A 21,342-nucleotide genomic window follows, 5' to 3' on the forward strand; every position below is an offset into this window, starting at 1 on the left:
CTACTGCCTGACCAAGAGAGCAGAAAATGAAGAAGAGAAAATGATATGGTAACTAATATAAGGAAATTTCTCAGAACTGAAGACCATACATTCCAGATTAATTGAATTTACTGAGGGTCAGAAACTGAATGAAGAAAGACCCACACCCCCATACCGATAGGCACATCATTGCAGAACTTCTAAACAACAGGAATAGGATTTTAAAAGCTTCCTTAGAGGAGAAAAAACCGTTGTAAACAAGGATTGGGAATCAGATGACATCAGACTTCTCAGTGGCAACACAGGAAACTGGAATGTGGAATGATACTTTTGAAATTCAGGAAAAGAGTGCTTTGCAATGTGGAATTCTGTATCCAATCCAAATCTTGATCAAGTATAATAGAGACGTTGTAGACATGCAAGGTCACAAGACTTACCTCCTTTTTGAGGAAGCTATTGGAGGATGTTCTCCATTAAAACAAGAAAACGAACTAGTAGAAATGAAGGCATGGATCCAGAAAACAGGGAATCCCATACCAAAGGGAGATGAAGAAACCCTATTTGATGAGTGAAAGATGCAGATGAGTGTTGTACAACAGGTTTAAAGACTACCCAGTAGTTTGGACAGGATGGAGGACTCCAGGAAAGAGGTAGCCCTGGAAAAAAATGGACTGAAATATTCTGTGATGTGTTTCCTTAAGTTTTTTAAGTGTTTATTTATTTTGGTGGGGGAGGGGCAGAGAGAGAGGGAAACTGAACTCAAAGCAGGCTCCAGGTTCCGAGCTGTCAGCACAGAGCCCAGTGCGGGGCTAGAACTCAAGAACCTCAGGGCGCCTGGGTGGCTCAGTCGGTTGAGCATCTGACTTCAGCTGAGGTCATGATCTCACAGTTCATGGTTTCGAGCCCCACATCGGGCTCTGTGTTGACAGCTCAGAGCCTGGAGCCCGCTTCAGATTCTGTGTGTTCTTCTCTCTCTGCCCCTCCCCTACTCCTGATCTATCTCTCTCTGTCTCTCAAAAATAAATAAATGTTAAGAAAAAAAAAAAACCCCAAACTCACGAACCTCGAGATCATGACCTGAGCTGAAGTTGGACACTTCCTTCAACCTGTTGAGTCACCCAGGTGCCCATCTGTGATGTGTTCTGAGCCGTCAGAGAGGTTTTATAGCTTCTTTGGAGAGTACAGGGGAGAATTAATAATGGGAATATAGAAAACCAAGCAAATAACAAAGCAAATCCTTTTTAGTTCCAGGAACAACAAAATGTACAAGAAAAGTATAAACAGTGTAAGTTAATTGTCTCACCAATTAATGTTATTTATGTAATTCTAATCATACAAACCTTAAATATAGATTTAATTGAAACTGCCATATGACCTTAATGGTAGTGGGGGATAGGGTGAGAGAATGTAGTGTAAGAACTAAATTTCAGTTGTCTGTAGTAGGAATTGAGTAGGTAATGGTAAAAGTGAAAAGTTGGAAAATCACAATGAGTATATATTTTATTTTATTTATGTATTTATTTATTTTAAGTTTATTTTGAGAGAGAAAGAGCACATGCACACAAGTGAGGGAGGCGCAAAGAGAGAGAGTGGGAGTGAGAGAAAATCCCAAGCAGGCGCTCACTGTTAGTGTGGAACCCAATGCGGGGCTTAAACTCACAAACCCACTAGATCATGACCGGAGCCTAAGTTAGATGCTTAACTGACTGAGCGACCCAGGCACCCCTTATATGTGTATTTTTAAGATAGTATTTTTTTAAGTTTATTTATTTATTTTGAGAGAGAGCTCAGGCAGGGGATGGGTAGAGAGCAGGAGAGAGGATCCTAAGCAGGCTTCCCACTGTCAGTGAACAGCCTGACATGGAATCGAACTCACACACCGTGAAATTGTGACCTGAGCTGAAATCAAGAGTCAGACGCTTAACCAACTGAGTTACCCAGATGCCCCAATGAGGATATAGTTTAAAGTAGGATAAATACCTGAAGAAATGTCTAAGAGACTTGCACGTGGATTCCTGACAGGGACAGAACTGGAGATTTGGAGAGAGTTGGTACAAGGGACTGCTATTTGTATTACAAGTCTTGCATTACTGTCTTTGGAAGCTGTCTGTATATATTACTTCAATTAAAAAATTAGAGTAATAAAAGTCGACTTGGCATTAGATAGGATACTTAGCCTCCGCGGGGTACTCTGGACTCCTGAGGCACATCGCCTGCTGATGACTCTTTGGCCTTCCACCCATCCCCAAACTGTGCTGGGGACTTTGGGCCTAATTCTCCCTTGTCATATTTTTTAGTACAAGGCACACACAGCTCTGCAGTTTGGTTAAGAACGTCCTTAGGAATTTGCCAGAGAGATGAACATGTTCTTTGGTTGCACTTCTTTTCTGGGTGGAGAATAGATGTCGGCTCTGATAATGATACTATAAGTATCATAATATAAAACATAATAAGTGCCTGTTACTGCTCATGAGTTTAGCTGCATGGGCTGTTATGTCTCTTCTGCCCTTAAGCTGATACCTTCTGGTACCATACTCAGCCCAGAAACTCTTGACTCCATGAGGCCAGGGAGTTTTCCTTGCTTTGTTTATCAGTGTATTGGCTCTCAGTCAACATTTGTTGAATAAATGAGTACTTCCCTAATTATTTAAATTCTGGCAAATGTGTCCCTGGAGCCTCCTCTTGCTGAGCTTAGGCCTTTTTAGGCAATATGGACCTGTGAGCGATTACAATCAATTTGAAGTCAGAATATGCAGGAGACCCAGAGAGATGCAATTCTTTGGGTGAGAATAACTTCTGGAAGCCTTCACAGAGGAGCTGACGCTGGAGTTGAGTGTCAAAGGATGAGGAGCCGTTTGCTCAATGGGCGGAGGTCTTCCAGGCAGAAAGAACAGAGGGAGCAAAGGTGTAGGACCAGCAAAGCATATGAGGAACTATAGGTAGGAAGGAGGCTAGAAGAGAGGTTCTGTCGGGTGAAGACTAGAAGGTGAGCTGGGATGGCTTGAAAACAAAGCACTTGCACTATTGTTTCCCTTACTTAGAAAGGAATTACTAAAACCCTCGTATTAGTAATAGTATAATTATATAGCACTTACTATTTGCCAGACACTTCTCGGTGTGCTTTAAATACACTAGTTTAATCATTGCAGTGACCCTAGGTGATAAGGTATTGTTGTCCCCATTTTATGGATGAGAGATTAAGTCACTTGCTCAGGGTCATAGAGCTGGTAAATGGTAGAGCTGTACATGAATCTAGGCCATATGGTTCACACTGCTTTGAATTTTAAATAACATGAAAGAAAAATAAGAGATTTACATTTATTTAAAGGGGTGGATGGATAGATGTACTGGTTGAGAACATTATTAGATTGTCAAGTGAGAGGGAGAGCATTGGGAAGTGTAAAAATAAGGCAAACTTAGATCACAAGGGGAGGGCCTTATGTACCCATTTCTTTGACTTTTGTTGGATTTTTCTGCTTTTTCAGGGCAGCTTGATTTCTGAAGCTTGCGGTCTCTGAGTCTTTACTAAATTATAAATAACGGCTGGGAGGTCATCTTTCCTTTCCTCCTCAAATCCATCTACTAAAAAATAGTCTCTGTTGTTTAATATCACTGAGTTGATTTTTAAATAAAAAAATTAATTACTATGGTATAACTGTGTGTGCGTTTGCATGTGTGTGCACGTGCACATGCCACAGCTATAAAAAGAGACTAAAATATTGGTGCTGGGGGTTGTAGTCTATCCTTTCTTTCAACATTTTATTTCATGTTTAGAAAAGTCATGAATGTTCATTTGGAAAATTCAGCAAGGAGAAAAATCAAATTTAGCTGTGATCTCACTTCCATGTTTTACATCCTTTTTTTCTTTTTTCTATGCCATACATTTATATTAAAAATAAATTTGAGATTGGCATTATGCTTATTATATTTGAAATACCTATTTTGTTAAATGTGTCTTGTGCATTTCTTCACATTTTAAAATATTCTTCAAGAATATTAATTTTTAGTGGCTTGATGTTATCCTATCATAGGGATACAGGTTTTCTCTGTTTGAAATAAAGAACATTCCTATGAAACCTTTTATAAGCCAAAATGATGGCATAAAGTGAAGCATATCCCCCACTTTCTGAAAGTTTGCTTTACACCGTCTTGCTTTCATGAAAAAGATCTACGTTAATATGGTAACAGCTTTTTTCTTAAAAGCAAAAATCCTCTTTGGATTTGTCTGTTAGTGAAAACAGGTAATAATATAGGTCTTTTGTGAACGCAAAGGGGCGTGACTCACACTTTCGGAAAGCGGGAGATAACTGTATAGGGTTTGTTTAGTTAGTTCACTGTTTTTGATATTTGGATTGCTCCCCGTTCTTTACTGTTTCATGTCTAGCTCTGCAGTATACATCCTTGAACATAAATACTTGCACATAATTTTGATTGTTTCTTAGAAGTAAAAAATGACAGGACGAGGAGTAAGTAAATGTGTGTGTGTCTTTGCAAAGACTTGGTTGTGTGTGAAGGAATCCACCTCCAACTAGCGTCAGTGTAAAAGGGGATTTATGGGAACTGTTTTGGAGCAACTCGGGAATCCAGGAGCAGCTTTTGGGACCAGAACTGGAGAGTTTCTGTCTCTTGTCTCTCTTTGTTCTTCTCCGCATCTGCTTCATTTCCCCCTGTCTACAGTCAGGCTTTCTCGGCTTCTCTGTACACTTGGCAGGCAGAGTCTGCTGGGCACGTACAGTTCCTCAGGTTGTATCTTTGGTCAGGAGACCATCCCAGACTCACTGGCTTGTTTTCATTCCGGATTTTTGGAAAGGGAATGTAATAACCCTGGTGTGACCAAGTATCTAGTCCCTCTCCAGGAGATAAGCTTTGACCAGGGGATCATGTCACTACTACAGACATGGCTAGATCAGGGAGCACCTCTCAGAGAAAGGGGGTTGTGAGTTAGGCTGATATCCCCCAAAATTTCCGAATCCTTGTATATTACCTGCTTGCTCTCTGGAAAGATTTTGCCCATTTTTAGGGTCATTTTCTTAAAGGATAGGCTATTTAACCTGCTGGATGGAATTCTACCTTGGCTATAATGAAAAGCTTTTAATTGGCAAATACTTACTGAGTACGTTTCTATATACCAGCTATCCTTCTAGATGCTGAGAATGTATCAGTCCAACAAGACTAAGCCAAGGCCTTCCTTTTAGTCATGTGTCAAAAGTTTGACATGCTTTGAACTGACCTAAAAATAGCCTTTTAGAGTCTTAGTCAGATTTCATTTTACCAAGTGTATAATAAATGAAGCATAGTTTAAAAAGAAACACCCATGTTTCCTTTGTTGGATATATCCATTTTTTTCTGAGAAAGTGATTAGAAGTTGTGCGGTTATGATACTTGACATCTTAGAGTTTTAACAATTTATTAAAAATTTTTTTCCAATGTTTATTTTTGAGAGACAGAGCATGAATCGGGGAGGGGCAGAGAAAGAGGGAGACACGGAATCCGAAGCAGGCTCCAGGCTCAGAGCTGTCAGCACAGAGCCCGATGTGGGGCTTGAACCCAAGAACCATGAGATTATGACCTGAGCCAGAGCCGGATGCTTAACTGACTGAGCCACCCAGGCACCCTGAGTTTTAACAATTTAACCTTTAACCTTCCTTTTTTCCTTGTCCCTGTGGGAAGGCAGCAGTAGAGTGCAGATAGGTGTTCTCTAGTTTCTGTTCTATGCAGATTTGCGATCCTTTGCATTTAACTAGACTTTCTTGTAGGTAAGATGTCCTTACAGGACTAGAGTTCTTCTCCCAAGTTGGAAAATTAACCGACAGAAAAAAACCTTGCAAAGTAGGAAAAGAGGTGTGTTTGGAATTTCCATCAAAAACAGATTAGACTTTTTTCCAGATAGAACTTTGTGCCCATCAGGTTAGCCATTGAGCCACCTATGACGAACTTGAAAATGTGCTGTGCAAGCCTCGAGTTTTAGAGGAAAATTCCCCTAAGAATCCAGTTTTTATGCTTTTTGCTCTGAGATCGGTTTCACTGGAAAATCTATATTGTGTTTAAGCCAGAGTTCATGGGTAGTGCCTTCTCATAAAACCTGATCTCAGTTTGGTTGGGGCAAACCTCCTTTAAGTGAGCGGGGGCAAGTTCTAGAACAACCTGCCTACTGATTGTTTGCCCTTGTGAGACCCCTTGCTGTCCTTGTGAGTTAGTGGGTTTTTCTTATTTCAGCTCGAGCCGTATTTAACATTAAAACAATGTTTATTTTAAGAGAGAGAGAAAGAGAGTGCATGCACAAGTTGGGGAGGAGCAGAGAGAGAGGGAGAGAGAATCTCTAGCAGGCTCTGCACTTATAGTGCAGAGTTCTATCCCACGAACCATGAGATCATGACCTGAGCGGAAATCAAAAGTCTGATTAACTTAACTGACTGAGCCACCCAGGAGCTGCTCCCCATTCTTTGATGTTTTTAAAGAGACACCAATTTTTTTCTTTTTTTCTTTTTTTTGGTCTATTTAGAAAGGAAAACATGGAGAACAAAAAGTGTTAGGTTTCCCTAGGTAATTCAGGAAATTTTATTCTTTTATACAGTTTCTGAATGAGACTGGATTTGGTGGGAAGAGTGAGCCCTAACGTGCTTAGTTTCCATTATGTGTGTTGAATTAATATTTTGACGGGTGTAGAATGATAACAGTTATGTATACTGTACTTGTGGTAATTGAGAAAATAGTCACTGAAATGAGTGTGTTCTGTGGTTCAAATGAGGAATCTTGGGTAAGAAAGGCTGTTCTGAAGATGATGGGATGCCCTGTCCAGTAAAACTTTGGAGACGCTCAAAGATTATATCTGTGCGAATTGTGCAGTGATCATGGGAACTGCCGATGTTGTTCTAAGATGGGAAACACAAAGGCTTCAAGCATTAATAGCCCAGTCGACCTGATCTAGTGAAAAGAACTATTCTGTCACTTCTTTAGTCAAGTACCCTACGAACTCAGGAAGAATCCTCAGTTACAGTTTTTATGTAAACCAAAACAGATTAATACTATTAATATTTTTATTTATTTTTGGTACTAATGTTTTGGGGGTTTTTTTTCCCAACACTTTATCCATCTTGATTTTTTTACTCTGTTTAAAGCAGATAAAATCAGTTATCTTTGCAAGATGTGGTCCTTGATTAATTTTTAAGATAGATGAGTAAAAAGCCTATCAGCTCAGCAAAAGACTAAACTGTTTGTGCTTGTAAATAATGTAACTGTTTTATGGAACTGAGCCCTGAGGGGGAGGGGCAGCACATGGTTTGTTTTTTTTTTTTGTTTTTTGTTTGTTTTTTTTTTTTTTACTAACACAAAGTCCAAAGATTCTATGGCTAATCTTAAAGTCTCCCTGTCTCAAGTTCTTTCATACAGGAGCATCTATGAAATCTGCATTACGTATTTACAACTAATCCCTGGTTCATTGATTGGGAGAGCTGTTGGGAAAATGAACAACACAGGTTATAAAGGCTTCATAGGCGGTAGAAATGACATGTCTATCTTGAACAAGTTTAGATTCCTAGAAATTGACAGTTGTCAACAAATTTATCCACTGTCTTTTAAAAATCCATTACCAAGGATCTATTTTTTAAAAGTCTGGGTCCTTGTTTTGAAATCTTGTCTGTGATATTAACTGAGACTAATTTGAAAACAGTCAAGGTTTACAGATCCTTGAAGTGAAAGTTTTCCTTTTGCCATTGTCATTGCTTCCATATTTAACCTAGAAATAATTTGAATTAATTTGTTATGGATGCTGGCCTACATAGCCCAAGCCAGTGAAAATGCAAAGTCTATTTTGCTTTTGGAGTTTTCCTCCAGATGTCCCATGGAATAAGGTTGGAGTTACCAACTTTGTTGGGGAAGGCTGAAATAAAAACAAAATTGCTGCCTAATCTAAAAGCATTTTTAATAGTTCTGTTTTCTTCTTATAAGATAAAATTCAAAATCTGTGGTTTTATTACATGAGAGTAGGGAGCAGGGATGCTCTAACTTTACTAGAAACAGCTTCCATGGAAAATTTGTGTATTTGAAAAGGAAGAGAAGCAAGAATATTTTAAATTTTAAGACTTTCAATAAAAGGTACATTGCAGAGCCTCCTGGTGGCAGCAGTTCTTTGTTGTCTGAATGTCCTCATTTAAGACACCTGCCAAATGGGAGCTAATTCAGAATTAGCAAAACAGACCTATTCTACTTGTCTGTATCCTTTTGAGGCTTTTACTACAAAGACTGTAATGTGCCAAACATTTTAAAAAATTCTGACTTTAGGCTCATCTTCTATTTTATTTTAAATGGATCTCCTAATAGTTAACTTGTAAACGCCTTCCATGTGAACTAGAGAGTCTGGATGTACATTGTTATTAAGAGATTCCAGGGCTCCTGCTGCCTCTGTACCTAATGATCCTCTGGTGATGCAATGTATAGACCCGGTGCTACTTTTCATTGGGTCTCAGTTCAGATGATCTGCTAGTGAAGGGATGAGTTGACTGCTCTGGGAATTGGAAAGGTCAGTGGAAGGAACCTGTGGCCAGCATTTGTATAAGAGTAAAAGCTCTATTCGGAGAAAAGTCTTAACTGAATCACGGGCTTAACTGTCCCTTGTCATTCCCTCTGAATGCCTGTGGCCAGTAGGCTGCTGTCTAGGGTACTCACATACATTTCCCATCAGTTGTAGAATGCTTATCAAGAGTGAGTTGTGTTTGTTCCTAAACCCGTTTATGCCATTTGTTCTTGTTATTGTAATTATGTAATTTAACTGTTACATAAACCAAAGACTTATAAAAAAGCAAGTTGTTCCCAAGAAAACCAAGTGAAATGTTTTGGAAAAGAACAGAAAAAGGTGAACAGATTAAAAAAAAAAAAACTGTTGCCCAGTTACATTCGGGTAAGACAGCTGTAAAAGAATGGGGTAAATTATTAATTCTAGAAGGCTCTACATTCAGATTGCTTCAAAGTGTTTTAAGTTCTCACCATAATTTGAAAGTCACAAGTGGGGTTGGTGGGAATACAAACTGGTATAGGCACTCTGGAAAACAGTGTGGCAGTTCCTCAAAACGTTAAAAATAGAACTATCCTATGATCCAGTCGTGTACTACTACTATTTACCCAAAGGATACAAAAATACCGATTGAAAGGGACACATGCACCCTGATGTTTAGAGCAGCATTATCAACAAGAGCCAGATTATGGAATGAGCCCAAGTGTCTATTGACTGGTGAATGGATAAGGAAGATGTGGTGTATATATGTATATAATGGAATATTACTTGGCCATAAAAAAGAATGAAATCTTCAATTTGCCAACAATGTGGGTGGATCCAGGGAGTATATTGCTATGTGAAGTAAATCAGTCAGAGAAAGAAAAATGGCATATGATTTCACTCGTATGTGGAATTTAAGAAACATTAACAGATGAACATATGGAGGAAAAAAGAGAGGGGCGAACATAAACTAGATTTTTAACTAAAGAGTATGCGCTAGGGCTCCTGCAGGGGATGTGGGTGGGCCATGGGCTACATGAGTGATAGGAATTAAGGAGGCTACTTGTTGTGATGAGCACTGGGTGTTATACGTTAAGTGTTGAATTACTACATTTTATGCCTAAAGCTAATATTACACTGTATGTTAACTAACTGAAATTTAAATAAAAACTTGAAACTACAAAAGAAGTCACAACTAGAAATGGTAGAAGATGCATTATGATAATTAAAAAAATTTTTTTTAGTTTATGTATTTATTGTGAGAGAGTGAGAAAGTACATGCATGAGGGTAGGTAGGGGGAGGGTCGGAGAGAGAGGAGAGAGAGGTTGTTCCAAGCAGGCTCTGAGCTGCCAGCACAGAGCCCTACGTAGGGCTCGAACCCCCAAACTGCAAGATCATGACCTGAGTTGAAGTTGAACACTTAACTGACTGAGCCTCCCACACACCCTAACCCCCCCCTTTTTTTTGAACTGATCCTGACCACATTGGTTTAAGAGAGCCTCTGCTGTAGTACTTCAGGTTACTAAAACTGAAGGTACTTTTTAGCTTTTAATTAGTCCATCCACAAATAGTTATGGAGCACTTGTGCGTGGGCCAGGGATTCTGCTGGCTGTAGTGCTGACCAAGGCTGGCAGGACTTCTCTTCTTATGGAACTTACCTTCTCGCAGCACATTGGTGGAAGTACAGAGATTTAAAGAGTAAAGGTTTTTCTCAGCCATTATAGAATAGTTATCACAATAAAATCTAGTCTGTATATTGAAGGCCAGACCCACATCTGCCTGTTGACTAGCGGTTCTCAACACTAGCTGGTACCCTAGAATAACCTGAAGAGTATTTGAAAAATACTGCATCTGGGCCCCATCTTAGACCAATTAAGTTAGAATCTCTGGGAGTGGAGCCCATCCATACAAAGACGTGTGGGGAAAAAGCAAATTGAGTTTAGTTAAAGTTGGTTGGTGTTGTCCAGACTAAATCTGATAACCCCAAGCCAATTTGACATAGCATTTTTATTCTTAAATCTGAGAAGAAATCTATATGGCATTGGTTTGTTAGAGTTACTGATTTGTTTGAATTTTACTAGAAAATAAACTTTACGTAATATGGTTTGTAAGAATAATTATTTTATGAATACTCTGACTTTCAGCTTTTCCTTTTGGGAAAAAAAGTTTTCTAAATGTTTATTTTTGAGAGAGTGAGTGAGTGGAAACATGGGAGGGGCAGAGAAAGGGAGACAGTGAAAGTGGGCCCTTCACTGACAGCAGAAAGCCTGACGTGGGTCTCGAACTTATGACTCATGAGACCACGACCTGAGCTGAAGTCAGATGCTCAACTGACTGAACCACCCAAGTTTCCCCTGGGAAAAGAAATTAAAGATGAGTTGACTGAAATTAATTTTTGACTCTTCTCTGTAGTTGGAAGTATACAGCGTTTACCAATGTATTTTAGCTTTCAGAAACATTTTAGTGAGTTAGAAACCTGAAGAAAAACATCATATATTTTATTTGCTTTAAAATATTAATGTTCAGCTTATATGAAACATTGATTAAGGTTAGGAAGTGCTGAGCCATGGGGTTCTTTTTACCAGGCATAGCATGTAGTTATAATTTTATGTATAATGAAAATGCTAATTGATGTCAGAGGTATTGAAAATCTCTCGAAATAAAACGTCCTCTTCAGAATGATTCCATTCATACTTAATCTTTAGGCCCAGAAACTTTGAAAGTTGAAAGTGTAGTGCATTCATTATTTTTCTTCCTAGCTCTTGCAAATATAGTGGCAAAATATAGTTGTGCTTTTCTTATTTATTTATCTTGCCACTTATATCAGGCAAAAGAGGACTAGACGTTAGCACTTCCACCTTTAGGTATTTGTTTCACTAATAATCCTTCTTTCCTATTGATGTTTTATAGATCAGGTGCATTTTTACAGAAAGCTTTTTATTCTTTCTGATATTCATGAGAGATGTGATCTAGGGTTCTGTGAAACCAAACATTTATCAGACCACTACAACAAATTCTAAAACACATTATATTTAATTATGAATTTTGACTTAAAAACATCTTAATATTTCAGTTTTGCTCTTAGAATACTAGTGCTTTGGGGGAAGGCAAGGTTCAGCATGTTAGTTGAGGCACTTAGATTTTCATCTTGTGTAGTGGTAGCTCCTTTTCATCCCTGATTTGCCTTCCTGTGAGAATTCTTCCGTTACCTCCTCTCTCCCAGTACGTGTGTGTATGCATGGTCACTACGCACGTGCACACACACTCTCTCTCACTTTCACACACACACACACACACACACACGTGTGCATGTACACATATTCCTTAAAGATGGTACTGTTTATTTTCCCTTTCTGTGATCCCTTTGCTTATCCATTGTGGTAAGCTACCTATTAAGTAGATTGGTCAGAGATGTCCAGGAAGGTGGAAAAGTCTTGTCAGCTGAAAGTGAAAGGGAAAATACTTAAAGATTTACTAGGTGATTAACAGGTTTGATAAAGATTCCACAGGCCCCACCAGAGCAAATGATGAGAAAACTAATAGAAATAGAATGTTATCTTATCAGCACTAGCAGCTAGGAGCAATTTAGCCCCATGAATATCTTATTTCTTCTATCTCTACCTTCTGTTTTAGTTAAAATATCAATGCCTCCTGTGTAGTACTTAGCAGTTTTCAATTCTATAAGGTAAACATGTTTTTTCTGCCTCCTCCTCAGAGTTCAGAAAACTGACATACAATGAGATGGAACGCTCTGTCCAAGGTTATTTGGCTGGTTCAGTAATGTGAGGACTCTTGATTTCAAGTGATAGAAATTCAACTCAAAGTTGTTGATGCAAAAAAAAAAATTATTGGTTTATGTAACTCGTAAAATCAGGGACATGTCTTTTGGACATGGCTGGATTTAGGGTCTTCAACTGTGTTTTAGAACACATTCTCCTTCCTTTGGCTTCAGTTGTGTATAGCCTCTCTGGTACTGGCAGTGGTTTCTTATGGCAGCTCATGGTGACAGCCTACCATTTTGTCAACCCCAAAAAGAGAGAAGGCTTTCTTTTTCTCTGGAAGGGCCGGCACAAGACATGGACTTGATTTTCAGTCCATAAACCAGTAATCCTTCAGTGTGACCAGGGAGCTGGGTGTCTCATTGATCAAACCTGGGTCACATGCCACCCTGGGAGCAGGATTGAGATCATCTCTCGATGAACAGGGAAAGAGTAGTTCTCCAAAAAGGTACTAGGCAGGCAAAAAGTAACTGGTAAGTTATTGAACCTAGACTTCTGATTCAAAGCTGATGTTATTTTCTATTTTATTAGTATTAAAAAAGGCAAGAAAAGTACAATCACAAAAATATAGTTGTCTAAAGATGGGACATATAATCTGGAAATCTGTAGATTGTTTAATATCAAAATGTATTTTCCTTCTTCAGGGCAAGTTGAGTATTATCACCTCATAACATCTTGGAGTCCAGATACTATTAAGTAATCTGAATTCATTTTGATTATATCACAGGAACAAACTTTGGGAGACTGCCTTAGTTTTTTAATTCTGCTACTAATCTGAACTACATATGGGGAAAGGAAGCTTGACAGAAGACGTGTGGTTGCATTGTTTGAATGTTCTAGCATTGCAAGAGACCCCTGATTTCTGGACAGTAGGATTTTTCTCCCAGTTCACCCTGTCTTCTCCTCCCTGTTTCCCTACCCCTCATCAGCTCCCTTTTCTCTTTTGGTTTCTTGGCTTGTGTCCACTCCTTCTCCAGTTCCCCCACCCTTAGAACAGACTGAACAGTTTTTCCTCACCCTCTTGAGTAGAGGCATAATGGCCATTCTCTTCCTCTAAGTACTACGGACAGTTGTATGTTGACATGCTTAAGAATGGTTAAAGAGAATTCAGCTTTGTGCGGACAAGAAGCTTTGTGTCTTGAGAAGCAAAGTCAGAGTATCCTGTCCCAGATACCCATGGGCAGCTTCAACGTGGCCATCTCTGGAGGCCCTAGAAGCAGCCTAGGTGCTCGAGATGTAGGCTTGCGGGCTTCTGTGAGCTCTTCAGTGCCCAAGATGTCTATGAGGATAGAGGCGGAGGTAACGTTAAATGCTCTGGTTTTCATTCCTGCTGTCACCAGAATTAAAAATGATCTAACTGTATTTTGGGCCCCCAGGCAGCACTGAAATGACATGCCACCTGCTGACCTAATCCATTTCATTTCTGGTACTAGGATAGCTAAAGCAATTTGCTCAATTTGCAATTGACTATTTACTCTAAAGCAGCAATGATTAGAATCTAGTGTAAGAAATCACATACTCTATTTATCAAAAATTAAAACTTTAAAGATGGAACGTTATCCTTTTTTGGGAAGAAGTCATTTAAATAGGGTTTATTTTACCTCATAGACTAACTATGCTTTTAGAAAACTACTTTTTGCGGGTTGTTCCCTAGGAAGAAGTACAGTCTGCTGATGAAACTTGAGATAACAGAAGTGTTTCTCAGTAGCAACTGAATGGAGCAGGGAACCAGGAGACTGCTATATTTATCTTTAGGTAAATTTTGCAGTTTACTAGGGGAAAAAATCTGAATAGCATGTAGGCACATCAATTTGTGTTAATCCAACACCTCCTTCTCTGGCACATAGAAAGAGGGGAATGGTGCTGTAGGCCTGCACACACACTCAGGAGCTGGGCATACTTCTTTTTGTCTCAAGAACAATGCCAAGAGCTACCTAGGCTGATGAGTTCCTGGTTTTGTTTTTCCATTTTAATTAAAAAAAAATCAATCCCATTTTTTTCTCTTCCCCCATCAAGACAAAGCAATTAAAACTTTTCACAGTGATGGTTTCAGGAGCTTGGACTCCGGTCTTGATCACTGTGTTGAACAGTAATGTATAGTCCTGCAGTTGATGAATTAGAGTTTTAGAGGCACCCACTTCGGTCCCCTCCCAGAGATCCTTGTATCGGTAAGTAACATGCTGGCAGAATTAAGGTGTCTGCTTCCAGTTCAGCCCTCTTTTATTTCTTGTTGCTTTCTGTGATTCGGCAGCTATGGAATTTGCTTCCCTGCGTGGGCCTCTCAGAAGCCAGCTCTCTTGCTCTCCCCAACACGCTCACAGTCAGCAGAACAGGGAAATCACACTGATCAGCACACCACTCAGTTGATCAAAGGAAGCCAGCCACTTTTCTTCAGCAAGACCCAGCGGTATTAGTCACTACGCCTTCTCCTGCCGTGAGCAAGGCCACTGGAACTCTGCTGGCAGCATTAGTCTGTGTGTAAAAAGCTGCTTATATTCCCTTCGCCTTGGCTTCGGCTTCACTTCGGCCTAGGAAAGTGGAGGAGAAAAAAAAATGCCCCCAAGAGCCAGTATCTCTCCTTTCTAAAATTTGGTGTGAGGCATTTCCCTCATGGCAGTCCTTTACTCTGTTGGGAAAAGACTTGCTAATTTTCTTTTAATTGTGGAAGAGCAGAGCCCCACAGCATACTGAACATGTGGTAGCTATGTGAAATCTATGACAGGACGCCATACATCGAGGGAGTTCATCATAGGTCTGACAAGTCTACAACATTAAAATAAGCCATGATTTTTAGTACTTAGTCTTTTGATTCAGTTGCTTTTTCATCTTTTCTGGGTAGCCTTATCTTATTTTGTAGGGAACCTGTGGGTCTCAGTGCTAATTTGCTGGCTATAGGCAGCAGTTTACTACTCCTGGCTTCAATGTGTGTGTAATTCCCTTTCTTGTAAGCAGTTGGCATTTCAGTACAGTTTACAGTATGGAACATGGAGGGGACCCCCTGAGTAGGACAGTGGCTGCTCTTTGTCACTTGCAGCTGTGTTTGCAAGGGAGCATGCTGGCAGCCAGCAAGGAGAGTGCTGTGACAGGTGGGAAGAGCAAAACCAGAAAATATGCTTCTCCTTTCTCTTACCCTCTTTCCAGTCCCTTCTTTCCCCCCACCCTTTCATACCTGACCTTCTGTTTTTCTTCTCTTCCCCTTTTAGAAGCCATCTGTTTCCCTCTACCAGTTCTGTTTGGCTTGCAGATGCCACAGTACAGGAGCACACTGTGTGGGAGCCAGCATGTGCCTGACCTGTGTGGAGTGTGTGTGTTTGGGCTGGCCTCAGCCTGGTGCACCGAAGGGGATGGTGAGGTCCTGGCATACCAGATTTCATACACTTTGCACACCAATTCTAGAGACTCACACACATTTTACCACCTGGATCTGAGCGATGAGAGAGAGGGCTTCTTAAAGCCTGATTCTGCAGGTTCTGTACTACTTTCTATTAGAGACGGGAGCAGCGTTAGTCTGCGTGATAGAAGCTGCGTGCGTCCTGTGGGCCTCAGCCTGGGCCTAGGCAGAGGGAGAAAAGGAGGAAAACGCGCCAACAGCCGGTATCTAAAACTTGGTGTGAAACTTTTCTTCCCTGTTGTTCGTAACACAAATGGTCACTGCGCAGAGCCCGTTGAGTTGCTTCCCAAGTGGGCACAGTCACCGTCTCCTGCTGTGGCCCTCCTGCAGCTGCCTCCTCCTCGGCACTGCTGCCGGGGTGCGAGGTGGCGCAGCTGCTTCGGACAGCAGCCTGGCAGCTCCTCAGAATCTTAATCTTGAGTTACCACGTGACTCAGCAATTTCACTCCTAGGTATATATTCAAGAGAAGTGAAAACATACGTCCAAACAAAACTTTTACACAACATTCATTGCAGTGTTATTCATGATAGCCAGCAAGTGGAAATAGCCCATTGACTGCTAGATAGCTAAATAATGTGTGGTACAGCCATGCGATGGATTATTGTTCGGCAGTAAAAGGAATGAGGTGCTGATACATGCTACCACATGGACGAATCTTGAAAACATTGTGCTAAGTGAAAGAAGCTGGTCGTGGAAAGCCCCGTATTTTATGATTCCACTTATATTAAATGTCTGGACTATACAAATCTATAGAGATAGAAAGTAGATTAATGACCATATAGGGTGGAAAGAAGTGTGTGTGTGTGTGTGTGTGTGTGTGTGTGTGTGTGTGTGTGAGAGAGAGAGAGAGAGAGAGAGAGAGGTGGGAATGGGGAGTGACTGCTAATGTGTTTGGAGTTTCTTTTTAGGGTGATAAAATGTCCTAAAATTGATAGTGCTGGTGGTTGCACAAGTCTGTGAATATGCTAAAAGCCATTGAACCGTACATTTTAAATGGGTGAATTGTATGGTGTGTGAATTATATCTCAATAAAGCTATTTTAAAATTATTACCACATATTTCATTTAGTCTGAGGGCACTGAATTGTCTTTCCTAAAGTTGCAGAGGTTAGGAGAACCCATATTCTCAAGAATATTGAGATCTAATAAAGGTAATAACTTATTTACACAGCGGGTCATTGTCTTACCCGTAGTTTGCACGTACTTTACCTCATTTGACCTCCACTGAACCCCAGTGTGCAGGTGGAAGTGACACACATAAAGAAAAAGTGACTTCTCTTAAGATTACACAACTAGTACATGGCAGAGCAAGTAGTATTTAATCTCAGGCTCTCTGATTCCTAGTTCACTGTACTCTTGTCAGAATAATGTCAGAATTTCAAAGAAAGTGATGGTGACCCTTAATGTTTTCCACAGTCTTACGCTTCACCCTTTCACCTCTTGAATGTGGCTGGAAAAGCCACTCACTTTCGTGTCTTGCCTTTCATATCTGGAAAATGGAGATAAGAATACCTCTCATCTCAAAAAAGTCACTGTCTTGGTTTCTTTCTTTAGAAGAGGGAGCTAGGAATGTTTCCTATCTCCTGGGCACATAATAAAGACTAATAAAAAGTGGTTATAAAACATCTTCTCAGGCCATAAAAATTCTTCATAATAAACTATCAAAGAGTTGTTTTTATCTTTTTTAAATGTTGTGCAACCTCACAACCTCAGTCGGATGTTGTAATCACTTGTATCACTTTTCTCTAAAGAGCTCAAAGCACTTTACAGACACTATCAAATTAATCCTCCCTACATCTCTGTGAGTTACATAGGGAACTGGTATCAGAGGAGCCAGAGCACAGAGAGGTGACATAACTTGCCTAAAGCCTTTCTCAGGCCCGCTTTATACTATACCGATCGCTCATTTATTTGCCCCTAGTGATATTTATTTGGTCAATTACACTTATTCTCTATGAGTTTGTCACTAGTTAAACATGGGGAAAAATGGTTGTACAGCCTTCCTGAATCACCATAGGTCAGCTTAAGCTTTATTGAGGGTAAAGCTGTTTATTTTGATCATCCTTATTGTTTCATCCTTGGTCTAGACTAGAAAACAGTTCAAAATTCCTGAATATACCCTTTTGACTTCAACATTCACAATGGGGAGCAGTGCCAACTGTGTGTCCTGCTGTGTAGACAGGAGAGATCTTTGATGAGTCTCGGGAAAGTACTCTCATTTGTCCGGACACTCTTCATAGAGTGAAGGCAGACTTCCTTCCAAGTCGTTGAGTTTTACAGTGTGTTTACATGTAGAAAGCTCATTTACCATCTGGATTACAACCTAGATCTTCACCACTGCCATCATCATCTAATATTGTTTGGGTCTTATGGCTTAATCCCATTACCAACCCTCTGACAGAGAATATGTATGAAAGGAATGTGTGGAATGATTAGAAAGGCCTGCATGAGACTGCCTTAGAGTGGCTTCTAATAACTCACTGGAAAGCAGAGTAAATCAGATCCATCCACTGGAAAACACTACATTCTGGCTTTTCTCTTCTGTTAAGAGGAGCTCTGGTTTCTTGCCGAGGCTGTCCTGGCAAAGTTTTGGGGTTTGGGTGTATTTGGTATTTTTGGTTATTTGTTTTTTGTCATCTGGATCTCTTCCTCAATGGGGGCATGCTTTTCTCCTCCAGAAGTGGATTTTCCTTGTGTATTAACCTTGTGGGTGTGCCCCCTCAGGGGAGTCGGCCCCGGTACTATTAGCACTGTCCTGTGTACAGTTCATTAAACCGCCTGCTGGGGACCTGGGTTCCTGCCGCCGCTCTTCACCAATGTGTGTGAATTGGGTGAAGCCCATGTTCATGAGCTGAGGCGCACTCATGGAAACAAACCTTGAAAATAGCAAAAGATGAAGGTGGGGTGGGTAAAGCCTTCAGCTTTTAAATGAGTTTGGTAATCTGGCTAAGCTGAATGCCAGAGCTCACAAAGCTGAGAATTGCATTTCTGAAGATAAGAAGGCCCTTTTTGTGTTTTTATCTTTTCTTCCCAAAATATATTGAGTTTTAATATGGTGCTTTATCTCTCTGAGCAAGAAAACAGAGTCAGTGGTGTACTCACGGGCCATGGAGTCCAGCCCAAAGAGGAGTTTCTCCTCACGTCTGTGGTAACTGCATCCCAAGAAGGTAAACCTTGACCAGAGTCTTCTTCCCAAGACGTGTGGTGCCACATCCTCACGGCATAAAGGGATCGGGCAGCTCACAGCAAGCGAGAGCAAGGCTTTCTCAAAGTTGAGCAGTCTGTACGTTTATAGAACAACAGGTTTCCTTTCAAGTTGGGCCCTTGCCCTTTTTCATTAACTAAATGTACAAAGAGAGCATCTTGATTTCCAACCATTCTTTTTCGAAATGCTTTGTAGTGCTTTGACTCTTATGATTCTGTTTACTAGGACCTACGATGCTTATTTAAGAGGCTCCGAATAAATTTTTTCTAATTCCTAGCTTGCTTACTTAGGTAAAATATAGCAAGTGATCAAGTCGGGGTAATAGTAGAGTCTTAAAAACGTATCAGGCAATCTCTCTAGTTTTCTCTCCACCCATTCTAACTCCCCTCAGCAAATTTCAACTATGTGTATTTATATAAAAAAAATCCATCAACCAGGAAGTGTTTTTTCAGCCTTTCTTTTGTGTTAGTATCTGATAAGTGTGCCAATATAATACCCATGTTCTTTAGGAGGGAGAAAGGAATAAACACGCACGGTAGAACAGGACACTGCATAATCAAAGTCAGTATGTGGTATACATAATGAGGAGAGAGGGCAGGAAAGGCTTGGGAACCCAGGTGGGACTTGGATCCAGAAAGACAGAGAGAATGGAGGCATTCTAAGTCTGGGAAATCATGTGAACCAAGGCAAAGATACAGCAGTGAATGATATGTAAGAATGAACCTAAGAACTTCGCTGCATGCTAAGAATTTTTCATAGTAAGTGTTGGGAAACAAACACGCCAAATTAAGATCGAACAGTTACTCTGGGGCCTGGTACGAGAAGGCTTTAATTGACTGTGCCGTCCCTTGCCTGCAACTAGACTTGCTTAGAAAGCTTTGATCAGGACCCGCCTTTCCGAACTTTGATTGCTACCATAAATGCATTAGCATTTGAGGGGTATTATCCATTTGTATTTGGAGGAAATAAGATTTCATTGGCCTGTTTGCCTTGTTTGTTTGTGTTGCTAAAACAATATAGTCAGGAAACTAAATCAGTTATCTTGTAGAAAGAAGTAACATCTGCAGTTAAGAGAGCAGGGTTTTTCTTCCTTAAAAGGAATTTTGTTTCCTAATTGTGGAATCCAGGCCTGTTTGTTTATAAATGAAAATGTTTGTGAGTTAGAGGGCAGGTTTAATGTTTAAAAGAGTGCGGATAGCTGTTGCAGAAGCAAAATTGATTTATAACATTGCTTCCTGATCTGGGGTTGCCTGAAGGAATCAGAGAAATCCTACGTTTACCTATGATAAGTGGCACAGGCTGTTACTTAGAAATGCTGTTTGTCTGAAAGATAAAAGCTGAGATCCAGATGGGGGTGGTGAGGGCGGGAAGCCAGCAGTCCAGGAGGGCATAGCAGTGTGAGGATTGGGAGTTTCTGTTGTACTCATTGATTTGAGGAGGAACAGCTGACCCTAAAGTTTTCAGTTACATCGTTTGCCTTAATATGAATTTTCTGATAGTTATTTTTCCACCTATTTAAGGTACATTTCAGTAAATAATGTATTTTCAATAAAGCTAAAGAGAACCTGCAACCTATAGCTGTGGTGTAGGTAGAATTTTGAATAGCAGTTTGATTTATTTTCCAGTTCCTTTTCCTGTATCTTGTGTTACATTGATAGTTGCTATTATTTATCTCATTTAAACAGTAGCGCTTAGGTTGAAACTTGATTCTAGTCAATTTTATTATGATGGGTTTACCATCTTCTCAAATGGAGCACTCCTCTAATGCATTGTTACTATATCATGAAGGTAAAAACAGATTTACAGCTGTTGTAACCACAAACCTAACCTTTCATCAGTTTGCTTGATTTACTACAAATTAAATTATATTATGCCTGATATAAATCATTAAATATATCATTTAAAGCAGTTGCTGTGATCCATCTTGTGCTGTTTTCTGCCCTCACATCCAAATCTGGAACTTGAAGTCTGAAAGGCAGTAAGACGATTAGAAAACTGCCCTTCTGGAGTCCTAAGTGAGCATTCATTTCCATGTTGGGATATGACAGCGGGATTCTTTCCACTCTGAGCCAGAGACGCACACATTGCATTCAGGGCGGAATGTTTGCTCCTTGACTTGTCTGCCTGATTTAAATATTCATACTTCACCAGAAGGAAAAAGCTGCTGACTTCTAAAAGTGGGTCAGTTTTTTTTTTTAATGGCCCTTTTGGCACTTTGTAATGTGTTAATACTGCCTTGGAGCTGGGGAATAGTTTGGCAGAGCTCATCTTTATCACTTCAGGGGCCACGGCTTCGCTAGGCCACTGGAAGGAGAGAGAGCATTGCAGATATTAATAGCTAATAGACTGTGATATGGGCTTTACTTGCCTTTCTGTCTGCTTTTCTGGGTATGGAACATACTATGTTAACCAGAAAGGATTAATTTGAGAACAGTCTTTTATGTGTCGACGGATGATAAAGGTGATGATGTAAGTCAACAGCAGTAGTCTGTCTTC

The 21,342-nt window shown here is 40.2% G+C and overlaps 1 protein-coding gene across 14 annotated transcripts in view; it reads left to right on the forward strand.

Moving 5' to 3' along the window:
• Positions 1-21,342, forward strand: part of PHF21A (PHD finger protein 21A) — a 191,786-nt gene that overhangs the window by 61,337 nt on the left and 109,107 nt on the right. The window lies entirely within an intron of this gene.

Source organism: Suricata suricatta, chromosome 11 (genome assembly GCF_006229205.1).
Source record: "Suricata suricatta isolate VVHF042 chromosome 11, meerkat_22Aug2017_6uvM2_HiC, whole genome shotgun sequence".
Taxonomy (NCBI): domain Eukaryota; kingdom Metazoa; phylum Chordata; class Mammalia; order Carnivora; family Herpestidae; genus Suricata; species Suricata suricatta.